Source organism: Schistocerca serialis, chromosome 5, assembly GCF_023864345.2.
Source record: "Schistocerca serialis cubense isolate TAMUIC-IGC-003099 chromosome 5, iqSchSeri2.2, whole genome shotgun sequence".
NCBI lineage: Eukaryota > Metazoa > Arthropoda > Insecta > Orthoptera > Acrididae > Schistocerca > Schistocerca serialis.
In genome coordinates, this window is record NC_064642.1 from 722,747,638 (window position 1) to 722,763,491 (window position 15,854).

General features: G+C 45.1%; 1 long non-coding RNA gene across 1 annotated transcript in view; it reads left to right on the forward strand.

The window, feature by feature from the left end:
* The window catches only part of LOC126482355 (uncharacterized), a 171,769-nt gene that overhangs the window by 73,911 nt on the left and 82,004 nt on the right, over positions 1-15,854 (forward strand). Inside the window, exon 2 of the long non-coding RNA XR_007587635.1 lies at positions 5,517-5,591. This is a non-coding gene — a long non-coding RNA (uncharacterized LOC126482355). The remainder of the gene's footprint in view (positions 1-5,516; positions 5,592-15,854) is intronic.

A 15,854-nucleotide genomic window follows, 5' to 3' on the forward strand; every position in this document is an offset into this window, starting at 1 on the left:
ACACACACAGAGAGAGAGAGAGAGAGAGAGAGAGAGAGAGAGGGGGGGGGGGGAGCAATATAATGTTGACTGGTCAAAGATTAAATAAGCTCAGCAGTGCGTATGGATCCTCCGGAGTCACCATCCTGCTGTTTTTGGAATGTTGCTAGCATTCATGTGAACCTCCACGACTGACGTGAGCATGGCAGTGCGGATCTGTATTACTGCCAGTCGATTGTATGGAACCGACGCGAAGACATAACAGAACGGCAGGAAGGAGCTATCGTGCTTGAATATGCCCATGGTCACACAGTCAGTGAAGTTGACCAATTTGTTAGTGTTTCAATGCGCACTGTACATCATGTTTACAAGCAGTGATACACCACTTGCAACCATGTAACACGGTTTAAGAACAGTGGGCGTGAAAACATCATAACCGAGGGAGGCAGGAAAAGAACGCCACGCCCCGTCAGTGACTATCGGTTTCAGACACAGCAGGAGTTTCCGCTGCTTGTGAATTCAGGTTCATCTCAACCAGTTTCACAGCGAGTATTGAGAAGGGAATATTTGTGTCATGTCTTTGTATTCTTGGTAATTCAATATTACTTAATGTTAAGTATTCAGATATCCGAAACCCAAAGATTGCGAGTGCGGTTTACTTATGTAATAAAATGAAGGTATAATGCACTGGCTTGACAAAGCTTTTGACAATGTTGACTGGAGTACTCTCCATGAACTCCTGGAGGTATCAGGGGTAAAATACAGGAATCGAAAGGATATTTATAATTTGCACAGAAACCATATAACAGTTATTAGCGTCGATGGACATGAAAGGGAAACAGTGGTTGAGAAGCAACTGAGACAGGGTTGTAGCCTATCTTCGATGTTATTCAAGCTGTAAACTGAGCAGGCAGTAAAGGAAACAAAAGAAAAATTTGGAGTAGGAATAGAAATTCAAGTAGAACTTCGTTCGTGACAAGGACTTGGAAGAGCAATTTAATGGAGTAGACACTGTATTCAAAGAAGGGTATAAGATGAACATCAGTAAAAGCAAAACGAATATACTGGAATGTAACGCAATTAAATCTGCTGACGCCGCAGTAATTAGATAAGGAAACGAGACACTTAAAGTTGTAGATGAGTTTTGTTATTTGGGCGCTGATGACCTCGATGTTGAGCGCCCATAAACCCCAACACACACACACACTTTTGTTATTTGGGCAACAAAGTAACTCATGATGACCGAAGTAGAGAGGAGATAAAGTGGTGAGAAAAGCGTTTCTGAAGAATAGAAGTTTGTTAATATCGAATATGGATTTAAAATGTTAGGAAGTTTTCTCTGAACATATTTTTATGGAGTGTAGTCATGTATGGAAGTGAAAACAGGACGATAAACAGTTCAGTTTGGACAAGAAGAGAACAGAAGCTTTTGAAATGTGGTTCTACTGAAGAACACTGAAGATTAGATGGGTAGACTGCGTAACTAATGGAGAGGTACTGAATAAAAACTGGGGAAAAAGGAAATTTGTAGCGCAACCTGACTATAAGACGGAATTGGCTGGTAGGACACATTCTGATATATCAAGGTATCACAGTTGTAGTACTGGAGGAAGGCGTGGGCGTGGGGGCAGGCGAGGGGAGGTAAAAATCTTAGATGGAGACGATGTGATGAATACAGTAAACAGACTCAGAAGGATGTAGGTTGCGTTAGTTACACTGAGATGAAGAAGATTGCACAACATAGAATAGCCTGGAAGGTTGCATCAAACCAGTCTTCGAGCTGAAGACCACAACACAAAAATAACCGCAGTTAAAGTCTTACTGTCATTTTGAAGCAATATGGGCAGAAGCATGTATGGAAAGAATAATCTACTTTAATAGCACCGGCCTCAGCATTACAAAAGTTCCTATTAGTGGTAAATCAAATACGGAATTCCTAAACGATTATTTGACAGCAGATAGAGGCAAATAATAAGTAAACGTTTATTTACGAAATACCGACGGGGGCTTAGAGGTAGGAGCAAACAGTTTGAAAGTTAGTCACGCACAATGAAACGTATTCTCCATGAGAAACAAGTCCTTTGTCGATCGCTTGCCAGGTAAGGAGTGGAACGTCAGTTTATCCCGTCTGCTGCTGTAGCGTCCCCAGCCCGGCCCATTCATGCGTGCGCCACGACGTGTTTCGTCAACTGTAATGAGAGTGTCGACACAGCCGTAAGATATCGACACGGACGCACAGGTCGATCGTTCGCTGCGAGCATTCCGTGATGCCCGACCTTCTCGGGCCGCGCCATGAATAATGCATCGGCCGGCCGCGAGAGGCGCCACCGCCGACGCTGCTGCTAATGGCCGGCCGAGCCGCCATGTCCGCCACCCGCGCACACAAAAAATGGAAACCGCCGCCGGCTTTCAGCCTAAAAGATAGGCTGTAAAATATCGACCACTAGCTGCCTTTTTTTTTTTTTCGCCGACGCGCAGGGTTTTAATGCAGGGTTGTCGGGGCTCGGTGGGTGCAGTCCCTCCGCTGTAATTCTTGGTCCAGGTAACAGAAATAATAAAGTGTGTAGTTCGGCCTTTGCCACGTGTTAAACCACTGTTTATACGACTCCAAATTAGCTGTTGCCGACTTCGGCGGCGGGCCGAACGTGTGAAGCTGCTTGCGGCGCTGTTAAGACACCTGGGAGCGCAGCGTAGCTCACCTACTGGGAGACCACTGTGGCAAACCAAACTGGTTTGCTATGGGGCTGGACGATAACTAGAATTGTTTTAGGCTGTTTGGTTCTTCAACGGTTAGTGATCATACTGTGGCAGCCCGTGATTTCATAGCGAAATTTCCTACTGTCATCACAAAATTAAGCTCAACGATGCGAACATAATTCAGATGAATTGAAACTTCAGTTTACTGCAACCAGTCACAGTTTATTTTTATTTACACTTCGCATTTCTGAGGCTAATCTCATATATACCTTGTGGATAACATCGGAAGTTGATTGGGGCTTTTTGCGGATGATATTGTAGTATATCAGAGCAATGAAAAATTGTACTGAAATGCAGGAGGATCTGCAACGAATTGACGCATGGTGCAGAGAATGGTAATTGAATCACAATGCAGACAAGTGTAATGTGATGCGAATACATAGAAAGAAAGATCCTTTATCATTTAGCTACAATATAGCAGTTCAGCAACTGGAAGCAGTTAATTCCAAAAATTATCTGGGAGTAGGCATTAGGAGTGATTTAAAATGGAATGATCATATAAAGTTGATAGTCGGTAAAGCAGATGCCAGACTGAGATTCATTGGAAGAATTCTAAGGAAATGCTAACCGAAAACAAAGGAAGTAGGTTACGGTACACTTGTTCGCCCACTGCTTGAATATTGCTCACCAGTGTGGGATCCGTACCAAATAGGGTTGATAGAAGAGATAGAGAAGATCCAACGGAGAGCAGCGCGCTTCGTTACAGGATCATTTAGTAATCGCGAAAGCGTTGGGGAGATGACAGATAAATTCCAGTGAAAGACTCTGCAGGAGAGACGCTCAGTAGCTCGGTACTGGCTTTTGTTGAAGTTTCGAGAACATACCTTCACCGAGGAGTCAAGCAGTACATTGCTCCCTCCTAGTATATCTCGCGAAGAGGCCATGAGGATAAAGTCAGAGAGATTAGAGCCCACACAGAGGCATACCGACTATCTTTCTTTGCGCGAACAATACGAGACTGAAATAGAATGGGGAACCGATAGAGGTAGTCAAAGTACCCTCCGCCACACACCGTCAGGTGGCTTGCGGAGTGTGGATGTAGATGTTGGTTGGTTGATTTGGGGGCTGAAAGGGACCAGACTGCTACGGTCATCGGTCCCTGGATGTAGATGTAGACATCAAGTGATGCTAATTATTTAGGCGCTTATGCGTTGTATGTTCGATTTTTGGGAAACATGCCGCACCGTCTTGTAAACACTGTTTAGTAAAAGCCCCAAAGATATGTGATTTGATTGCATAGGCGAACAGTAACATAAATGTGATCACAAGTGCTAGTAGCTGCGACTGATGTTTAATGACGGCCGCAACAACGTCTAACATAAAATGTTCACATTTAACATTGTTGAGATATTTGCTTCTCCGGAATGCTGTGACATCTTTGGTGAGTTAATAATGTTTACTTGCACAGAAGAACATTGTGTGAGAAACGCGCGTCTGGAGATTTAAATGTTATGATGTTATACACTGTTACTGTGCCGCAACGGATGGCATACTATATGGAGAGAGGCGGCGAAGTAGTTAGACACTGGACTCGCATTCGCGAGGATGATGGTTCAAACCCGCGCCAGGTCATCCTGATTTAGGTTTTCCGCGATTTCCCTAAATCGCTTCTGGCAAATGCCGGGATGGTCCCTTTGAAAGGACAGGGCCGTCTTCCTTCCCCGCCCTTCCACCATCCGAAGGGACCGATGACCTCGCTGTTTGGTCCTCTCCCCCAAATTAATCAAAAAAATCAAATGACTCTGAGCACTATGGTATTAGACTTAGAACTACTTAAACCTAACCTAAGGACATCACACACATCCATGCCCGAAGCAGGATTCGAACCTGCGACCGTAGCAGCAGTGCGGTTCCGGACTGAAGCGCCTAGAACCACTCGGCCACAACTGCCGGCCGGCCGGCAGTTTAATAGGGAGTACTTCATTACCCATATTTTCGTGCGACCGTTAACTGCAGTTAACCCAGCAGCAAAGTGAAGTGTAGCGAGCAGCAGTCAAGCTTATATCAAGTGAATTAACTAATTACGGAGCACAGTTAACTGAAAACTTGTGCTCAGGCAGTGTTTACGTAATAGCTTAAGGGCACACCAAAAAAATTGAAAACATAAAAACCATTTATGATGCGTAACACGACAATAAGTGAAAAATGTTTGGTCGAAAACAATAATGAACAATCTTGGTAAAAGAGGGAGTTTATTTACTCTAACCTACGCCATGAACATAACTGATGTGGCAACTGAGTAAGAATGAAAACAAATATTAACTGTATAACATTCGCTATAATCGTAAAGTAATTTGCTATTCTATTTCTCCTCGGAGTTTTTCTAGACTTTGGTTTCATTCACGGCTTGATACCTGTACAGAGAAATAGTCATGGGAATATGGTATTGATGGAACTAATAACTCAGTTACAAAACACACACACACACACACACACACACACACACACAGAGAGAGAGAGCTGGCCGGAGTGGCCGAGCGGTTCTAGGCGCTTCAGTCCGGAACCGCGCTGCTGCTACGGTCGCAGGTTCGAATCCTGCCTCGGGCATGGATGTGTGTGATGTTCTTAGGTTAGTTAGGTTTAAGTAGTTGTAAGTTCTAGGGGACTGATGACCTCAGAAGTTAAGTCCCATAGTGCTCAGAGCCATTTGAACTATTTTTGAACACACACACACACACACACACCGGAGAACAAGCCAAGGTTGCTTTCTTAGAGTGTCTGAACTTTGATACGCCAGGAATGTAGCTGGTGTGTGATGAAGACGCGTGTTTCCGTTCCAGAGGCCGTCCAGCGCAGCAGGCGTGTTGCAGCGAGGCGAGGTCAGCCGCTCCAGCCGCCGTCGCCGCTACTTGTCGGTGAGTACCAGAGATATCCCTAATGTGGCCCAGATTTTCCGTTTCCTCTCGTCGAGTGAGCGTTCGCAACCAGGCCGTTAGCTAGTGCGCCCGGTCACGGGGCGGTAGCGAGCAAGTATCTGCGGCCGCTTTTGTTGAACGTGGGAAGACGCTGCGTGGGTCGCGTACTGCCCTCCGCGTACTAACTGAGTACGGCTTCACGTGATTTACTTTGCCGGTCGAGGTAACCGTGGTGTCACGCCTATTGCGTAGCTTCCGTGGAGTATTCCCGCGGAGACTGAAAGCTTTCTCCGTGATCTGCTGCAATCCATTTTCATATTACATACGGTGATTCAGCCGCGCCTACCGATAGATTTTATGCAACCCGCAAGCCTAGAAAAGCCACACATGAGCTTTTCCTGTTCTGTCGCTCGCTACGTGCTAGTAAGAAATTTAAGGAAGTTAAATTTTGTAATAAGATACGTTTTCGTTGGAGGCAGCAGTTGTCGAGTTACTCAAGAAAAACTACTTCGAAGGCCAATTTTATATTTTTTTTCTTGAATAATTCGAAAACTATGGGCTCTAGTGCAAATATATCTCCGTACACAATTTAACTACATTAAATTTCCTACAAAAAGATCCTGTGCATTTTTTCTGGAGGACTGATAGTCTGCACGTAATGAGGGAGAGAAAATGAAAATATTGCGCGCAGTATTTGAAGGCGTCGTGGGTTGCATAAATCTATGGGGAGAGCAGGTGATTCACCTTGTATAATGCCATGTAAGATGGACATCAAACAGGCACCTTATCATTACATGTGAATATAAATTTATCTAAATCGTAGCGTAGTGTGGAGATGAAACGTTAATGTTAAACAGTTTAGACAACAAGAGAATGTTTTTTATGAACATTTGTATCATTATAAATCACTGTTATAATCATTTTAACCGTGAATCATCTCATCCTTTTGAAAGTTAGTGCTACAGAAGAATGCAGAAGACTGCATGGGTACATCGAATATATGATAACGAGGAATGAATCGAACTGTGGGAAAAGCTCGACTAAAAGAAGGGTTCAGTTGATTTGTAGAATATGACCAGGGCTTGAATACAGTAAACAGGCTCAGCTCGATGTTGGTTGCACAGAATAAACTTGCGTGGAGAGCTGCATCAAACAAGTCTTTGGAGTGAAGACGACAATAACCTACAACAACAGCATGCCTAGTTGTGGCCCTTGGACAGCTCTTATCCTTTTCTCCATTACATACAACTCTGTGTGTAAATAGGCAAGAGAAGAAAGCCTGTAACTTCAGATTAAATATGGAAGTCAAATGAAAGTATATACAATATAAATGTGTACGCGTTGTGATTGTTCTGATAATAAGGACGTTGTTGAAATTGCTAGGTGGTACATTACGAGTTTTCATGTTTGCCGGATGAGTTTGTTTCTCTGCACGATATTTTAACAGCCTCATTTAGCTGTCCTCCTCAAGCGCTCGCTGATTGGACACCGACCAAACTGTTAACAAGACACGTTAACGTCTGTTTCGTTATTTGACGGCGCTGCGAAACAGCCTCACATAAATTTAAGACGAACCAAAAGGCCATGCCATCCTGTAAAGATGCACTGTGAGTAAGCTAAGGATAATATCGTAAGACAACATCCTTCACCAGAAAGGCTTCTTATAATAGGCACTTATCTGAGTGTGGAGTGTGGACATTGGCATGTTTCCCGGCATGATCTGAACAAGTGTCGGATGCCCACGTTTTTCTCGAACTAATACTTTTATTCTGTACTACGCTGTCGCAGAAGTTCGTTTCCCTGCATCACGAATCTGGTGTATTAGCATTTATTTCCCTCTCACAGATTAGGAACTGTTCGGTGACAGCCAACTAAATCAGCTATCGGCTAACAATGGCTCACCTGTGTGAGTGAAATGAAATACGATAAGGTACAGTCGTTGCTACAAAATGCAAGTATCTGAAACTTTACACCGGGACATGTAAAGAGCCATATTTTCCAAGCACTTTTTTATTTATTTATTTTTAATTTCAGTTTATTGTCTTTCGGATCGTGTTCATTCAGCCATCTCAGTAATGGAAAGACGATACTACAGCGCACTGAAGACTATTTTCTGGCCAGTTATGACGATACGAACGTAAGGACAACACCAGTCCCCGAGCGGAGGAAATCTCCGACCCAGTCGAGAACCGAAACCAGGCCACTTCGGTTAGTTGTCTGCCGCGCTGACCGCGCAAATCATAACCGAAGCGAACAGTTTCCCAGGACGACGATCCTTTTGCCACAGAACGCTTTGTGAACGTTCTCCGTATTTTTTCCGTAGCTGGGACCGAGGCTGTCAGCTAGCCACAAAGCGCGCACCGCAGTGACGTGGTGGGGTGTTAGGGCTCGGGGGTTGGCGGAGTGTGTTTGTGCCGGACAGGAGCCCCGGTGGAGTGGGCGCTGCGCTCCAGATTCCGCGCCACGGCGGCGCCGGCGCCCCTCTGCTAACGGCTCCCAGGCGCCAGTCTGCACTCCCCAGCCCCCTGCCAACTGCAACTAGACTAGCGCAACGCTCTGAAAGCGGCGAGCCGCGCCACTGGGATTTAGCCTCCCGTGTTTGGCCTGAAGTTTTGCATCTACACATCTGTCGCCTACAAACTTCAGCACGACACTATCATTTTTGTGGTTTATTATTAGCTCAAGTAGCGGCCTACGTATACATAAATAATAATGTCGTGTGACTAGGGCCTCCCGTCGGGTAGACCGTTCGCCGGGTGCAAGTCTTTCGATTTGACGATGAAATGATGGTGATTAGGACACTTTTTTTTCACTGGCTGCTTATTTTTTGTGACCCACCGTCTAATTTCTTATGGTGGGTCGTATGTTGCCACTTAGCCGCTGTGACTGGGTCCGGGGTCCGGAGTGACTGAAAGTAGCACCACTCCGGCTCCCGTCCCCACTCACACCGTTGTCCGTGTCCCGCCACGTGGAGGCGGGCTCTATTTGTTTACATCCATTTGATTTTTTTTGTGCAGCATTAGAAAAACTTATAACTAATACAAAATCAAGTGAGATATTAATAAATAAAACATAATTAAATATTTAGAAAGAAGGAAGGAAGAGAATTGAATAGAGAAGAGATAGGAATAATATTGCCCTTCACTTGGTTGTGGGCGGCGGCCCGGGTCTTGGAATGACCCTCAAGACGCTGGCCATCGCTCACCATGCCTTTAACATCTACCATCCTAAAAACTAACTTAACTAGAGGAGATTAGGGTACGTTAAAGCTAGAAACTAAGACTATGACCTCCATGTCCAGCGTGCTAAACTATTTACGATATATAATAGAGAGGTAACTGATTTTGTGCGTGGCTCAAGGTTGCTAATGAAAGGGTTCTTGTGGTAATAGTAGGACAACACAACACCCAGTCCCCGAGCGGAGAAAAACTCCGACCCAGCCGGGAATCGAACCCGAGCCCTTAGGATTGACAGTCTGTCGCGCTGACCACTCAGCTACCGGGGGCGGACTACGTATGCATAAGAGGTATGTTATACGTTCTAAGACAGAAAAAAAACGACGCACCACGAAGGAATTATCTGAATAGGATGGGAATCGGTAGATGCACATGTACACAGAAACAAATAAGTACAATGTCAAGCAATTGGGTGATTTATTCAAGTGAAAAAGAGACACAAATTGAGTAAGTCATTAACGCGTTGGTCCATATGTGGCCCTAACACAAACAGTAACTTCGCTTGCCATTGATTGACAGGGTCATTGGATGTCCTCCTGAGGAACATCGTGCTGAATTCTGTCTACATCTACATCTACATTTATACTCCGCAAGCCACCCAACGATGTGTGGCGGAGGGCACTTTACGTCCCACTTCATTACCTCCCTTTCCTGTTCCAGTCGCGTATGATTCGCGGGAAGAACGACTGCCGGAAAGCCTCCGTGCGCGCTCGAATCTCTCTAATTTTACATTCGTGATCTCCTTGGGAGGTATAAGTAGGGGGAAGCAATATATTCGATACCTCATCCAGAAACGCACCCTCTCGAAACCTGAACAGCAAGCTACACCCCGATGCAGAGCGCCTCTCTTGCAGAGTCTGCCACTTGAGTTTGCTAAACATCTCCGTAAAGCTATCACGATTACCAAATAACCGAGAGACGAAACGCGCCGTTCTTCTTTGGATCTTTTCTATCTCCTCCGTCAACCCGACCTGGTACGGATCCCACACTGATGAGCAGTACTCAAGTATAGGTCGAACGAGTGTTTTGTAAGCCACCTCCTTTGTTGATGGACTACATTTTCTAAGGACTCTCCCAATGAATCTCAACCTGGCACCCGCCTTACCAACAATTAATTTTATATGATCATTCCACTTCAAATCGTTCCGTACGCATACTCCCAGATATTTTACAGAAGTAACTGCTACCAGTGTTTGTTCTGCTATCATATAGTCATACAATAAAGGATCCTTCTTTCTATGTATTCGCAATACATTACATTTGTCTATGTTAAGGGTCAGTTGCCACTCCCTGCACCAAGTGCCTATCCGCTGTATATCTTCCTGCATTTCGCTGCAATTTTCTAATGCTGCAACTTCTCTGTATACTACAGCATCATCCGCGAAAAGGCGCATGGAACTTCCGACACTATCTAGTAGGTCATTTATATATAATGTCCCCACATAAATCTCGCGTACGATCATGTCAATAAATTCCAAGGACTGGGAACCATTTCGACGTACCTCTTCCGTCGTAGCACCGACGAGTTGTCAAGAATGTGGGAAAATTATGCTCGAGCACTACGTTTCCTCCGCTGCGAAGCGTAGGGACTTGTACAAATGTAACCACAAAGCGAACACCTGCGCCGAAGGTGGTGGCACAGCGTTAGTGAGACGGAAGAAGGAAGAGGAGCACGCGGGCCAGAGCTGGCTGCTGGCTGGCTCTTCTGTGGGCGTCGCGTCCTTGGCGGCGCGGGTCGCTGATCGCTGTTCGCTTTTCTTCTCTTCCCTTCTCTTCCCTTCTGTCCTGTAGTGTCCGGACGGTGACCGCCGCAGCTGCACGGGGGGATCGGCCACAGCTCTGATCGCGGACCACCGTCGTCTACGTGTCTGTCGGCTCGTCCAACGCACGACAGTAGAAATTAGCCGGATAACTTGAGTACTATAGTTAGTTAAAGATTACATTAGGACTGACTGTTTGAAAACAGTGGAAGATGAAAAATGTGTCTGATGGGGATTCGAACCTGGAAGCTCTGCCGTTCGCTCAGTCGTCTAGCAAATGCCCGCGAAAGGTCAAGGTTGTTGGTTCGAGTACCATTTCGTCACACAGTTCTCATCAACAGTGAACTTTCAGATCATTCCACATTCTGCTGGAGAAACAAAATTCATTCTGGATACACTGTTCCTTCGTATATTGCTCCATAATTATTATCTCTCCCTCTCCTTCTCCGCCTCACTTTCTGCCTGCCTGAGCACGTAGATATGGATCGCTCTACTCCAGAGTATCAGTAGGCAAAATAAATCGGATGTCAACCTTCCTGTTTAGACTTGTGTGTGGCTGGGTAAGGAGTACAAAGACCCTACAGCAGACGATATTGTGACGTCAGCTCCGTTACTGCCCGCGGCAAGCGAGACAGGGCAGGCCTTCGTGGAAGGTGGTGACAGCCAGGCGGCTTCCAGGGAACTGGCCTCGGATGGCGCAGGGAGTTCCTGCGAAGACGCGCCGCATCCCAGACGCACCTGGCGACGCACGGGTCGGCTATGCGCAGCATATCGAGGGCCATCAAGCTTCGTATAGAAAAACTAGTCCCTACTAATGTGGAACATGTTGCTTTGTGGTAAAAAGAAACTTGTAAATTCTTTGAAGGTCTTGTAAGAATGGAGTCTTTTTGTTTCTTTCTACCCTACTAAGTTTCTCCACAGTCGCGGTATCGTCATGGTTGGTTGGTTGGTTTGGGGAAGGAGACCAGACAGCGTGGTCATCGGTCTCATCGGATTAGGGAAGGATTGGGAAGGAAGTCGGCCGTGCCCTTTCAGAGGAACCATCCCGGCATTTGCCTGGAGTGATTTAGGGAAATCACGGAAAACCTAAATCAGGATGGCCGGACGCGGGATTGAACCGTCGTCCTCCCGAATGCGAGTCCAGTGTCTAACCACTGCGCCACCCCGCTCGGTGGTATCGTCATGATTTGCCACCAGAGCTAGGACGACACTTAGCTGTATGAAGTAACTATGGTATTCGGGATTACCTTTCACGCGAGGGTATCAGAAAACGATGACAGAGCTTTTGATTCTTGACATCATAGTTATTTATTTATTCAAAAAAATATGATTTTCGTACAAAACACGTTAGTCGGATCGATGGAGATGATTGCTGTCGCTCCATTGTTGCACCCATAATGACGTTTTAAACAACGCCTTCCAGCAACACGTTGTTACATTTAGGCGTCGCTCCATTTAAAAGTCGTTACTGGCCCTACGACTTATCTTAGAAGCTAGATTAAGGAAAGGCAAACCTACATTTCTATCATTTGTAGACTTAGCGAAAGCTTTTGACAATGTTGACTTCAGTCCTTTCAAATTCTGAAGGTGGCAGGGGTAAAATACAGCGAGCGAAAGGCTATTTACAATTTGTACAAGAACTAGATGGCAATTATAAGAGTCGAGGGGCACGAAAGGGAAGCAGTGGTTGGGATGGGAGTGAGACAAGGTTCTAGCCTCTCCCTGATGTTATTCGATCTGTATACTGAGCAAGCAGTAAAGGAAACAAAAGACAAATTCGGAGCAGGAATTAAAATCCATGGAGAAGAAATAAAAACTTTGAGGTTCACCGATGACGTTGTAATTCTGTCAGAGACAGCAGAGGACCTGGAAGAGCAGTTGAACGGAATGGATAGTGTCTTGAAAGGAGGATATAAGATGAACATCAACAAAAGCAAAACGAGGATAATGGAATGTAGTCGAATTAAATCGGGTGATCCTGAGGGCATTAGATTAGGAAATGAGACGCTTAAAGTAGTAAAGGAGTTTTACTATTTTGGGAGCAAAATAACTGATGATGGTCGAAGTAGAGAGGATATATAATGTAGACTGGGCAATGGCAAGGAAAGTGTTTCTGAAGAAGAGAAATTTGTTAACACCGAGTATAGATTTAAGTGTCAGGAAGTCGTTTCTGGAAGTATTTGTATAGAGTGTAGCCATGTATGGAAGTGAAACGCGGACGATACCTAGTTTAGACAAGAAGAGAACAGAAGCTTTCGAAATGTGGTGCTACAGAATAATGCTGAAGATTAGATGGGTAGATCACATAACTAGTGATGAAGTATTGAATAGAATTGGGGAAAAGAGGAGTTTGTGGCACAGCTTGACTAGAAGAATGGTTGGTTCAAATGGCTCTGAGCACTATGCGACTTAGTTTCTGAGATCATCAGTCGCCAAGAACTTAGAACTAATTAAACCTAACTAACCTAAGGACATCACACACATCCATGCCCGAGACAGGATTGGAACCTGCGACCGTAGCGGTCGCTCGGCTCCAGACTGTAACGCCTAGAACCGCACGGCCACTCCGGCCGGCGACTAGAAGAAGGGATCGGTTGGTAGGACATGTTCTGAGGCATCAAGGGATCACCAATTTAGCATTGGGGGTGCAGCGTGGAGGGTAAAAATCGTAGAGGGAGACCAAGGGATGAATACACCAAGCAGATTCAGAAAGATGTAAGTTGCAGTAGGTTCTGGGAGATGAAGAAGCTTGCAAAGGATAGAGTAGCATGGAGAGCTGCATCAAACCAGTCTCTGGACTGAAGACCATAACAACAAGAACGTTTTCCATCCTTAAATAACGAATAGATAGGAGAAGAAATACCACGCGTCAGAAGAAATCGGTGAGTGGCGTATGAAAACAACTGGCAGCCACATTGGAAAATAACTAGTTACATGGTACACCCGATGCTGCACTTCTTCACCGGCTCAGAGGAAGATAGAGGCGGGGAGGCTCCGATTTACAGGAAACTGCTAGATAAGGAAATCTCTGTCGTCGTGATTTTTGTCGTGATAGTGGTCGGACACCCTCACACAATCTGAAAGAAAGGTTGTGCTGTCTGTTAGTGTGTAAGGACACGACCGTATACGCACACTTTTATTTTCGCGTCTCTGACCCCTACGCTGCCACGACTGAAGCTGCCCTACTACGCCGTTGCCCGGAACCTTCTCCGTTTTGTGAGCCCTGCGAGAATTGCTCTTTCGGCTCCGGTGGTTGCCGTAATTCCGTGGCAATCCTTTTGGGGCGAAGGTCGTAAATTCTTGGGCCAAAAATAGCACCAGAGGCGCAGTAAAGCGGCCCCACTCATGGACACGGTGACGAGTGTGGCAAAAGGAACATAGCAGACGGCAGATTAGGTAATACTCGCCTCACTAAATACAATAGTAAAGTCTCGTCGAATCTGAGGCAGGACATAAATCGCAAACATGTTTCCTCAGTTTAATAACTGAGAGGCAGCGAAACTGGGAATGTCTGCTTCATGTAAGTGCTTGTGGTTGTTTATCGCAGTTGTGAAACCGATTTCTGAGATGAAGAAAAGGGGGGGGGGGGGGGGGGGTTGAACGTGAAAATCTCATTCCTATATGTGGCTTCTTTGTCACTGAATTTGTCGAGGTGTACCACGCTGGATGGTAGAAACCGCACATAGATTATCGTTTGTCTGTTGCACCTGATGTTTCTCGTAAATTCGACAAACAGTGATTGGAATGTTGGAATATGCGATATTGACGTTCTTCCGTAATACTGAATTATACAATCGATACCCATTTGATGGACGCGTTTAGAGAAGAAAAGATACTCATTAACATGCCGTTGACTTCGAGGCAATTAGAGACAAAGTTCTACCACATTAGAGGAGGACTCAATACGTAGTCGTCCTTGTCCTTCTTGTGGTAACCAATCCGTCATTTGAGTGGCTGATCTAGGGGAACCTCGTAGACCTAAATGAGGATTGCTGGACTGGCTTTTTAAACCCGCTGGCAAATTATTTCGCGTCCAATGCTTTTATCTCTACAAGACATGGCTCGTAAGCGCTATTATTGCGAATGTTGTGATACGCACATGTCATTCAAAACAAGTAATTTGTACATGGTATTGCCGGCCCGTGTGGCCGAGCGCTTCTAGGCGCTTCAGTCTGGAATCGCACGACCTCTACGGTCGCAGGTTCGAATCCTGCCTCGGGCATGGATGTGTGTGATGTCCTTAGGTTAGTTAGGTTTAAGTAGTTCTAAGTTATAGGGGACTGATGACCTCAGATGTTAAGTCCCATAGTGCTCAGAGTCATCTTTTTGTACATGGTATTGAGACATGTAACTGTTTACAGTCGTAGATTTTACTTCCTTCTCTTTCCAACAAAGTGTTTCGTCGTATCTACATAAGGCACTGTTAATTTTCTTTTCTGAACGCACGTATTACGAAATCAGCCGCCTGTAGAAACTGTCTATTAACTGCTTCAGTGTTGTTACAGGTCTAGGGGTAGATCCCTTTTGATGCAACATAGAAGCCTTTAAGTGCATTTTCACTGACTAGCTGACAAATCCCGATTTGCCCGGATATTCATCTCGCCAATTTTCTATTACAAACTAAATCAAAAAATGAATTGTGTTTGTAGTGTAATATCGAAAAGTGTCATTAACATGTACTCATGAAATCACCTTTGCAATTATGAAACAGCCGTACAAAGAAATATGCATAATACACAAATGTATAAGTATAGTATTCAAATTAAGAAACAGATTCTGTACGCTGGGAGCATCTGCTTCGCGTGCCTTCAACAGGATTTTGTAAACTTCTTCGTGCCAACGCCTCTTCGTAGTTTTATAGACGGCTAATGTTTTTGCTTACAGTCGTTTGCGCTTCGGAGTTCAAAGCAGTGAAAAACGCTGCCAGGTTTCAAGGATTTCCTTAAGCTGACTCGACTGTAGGAGAGTCTTGGTAATAAAAAAATAAACGTATTAAAACTTCGTGCACGATGCGGCATTTTTTCACGAAGCCCCTTGTTTATGACGTCATAGTTCTTGAACTATGTGTCGTACAGTGATATATATGTATAGGTACATTCAGCGGCACATGTGAATAATGTCCGCGGTATATGTTGTGAACAGAATTAGTAGCACAGAAGTAATTTTATATATATGGTGGCATGAATCTGGTTGGTGTGAGTATTCGGTGGCTGGTAGCGCATGACATGACGTGTCGGCTGGTAGCGGTGTCCAGGTTGGGACCGGTT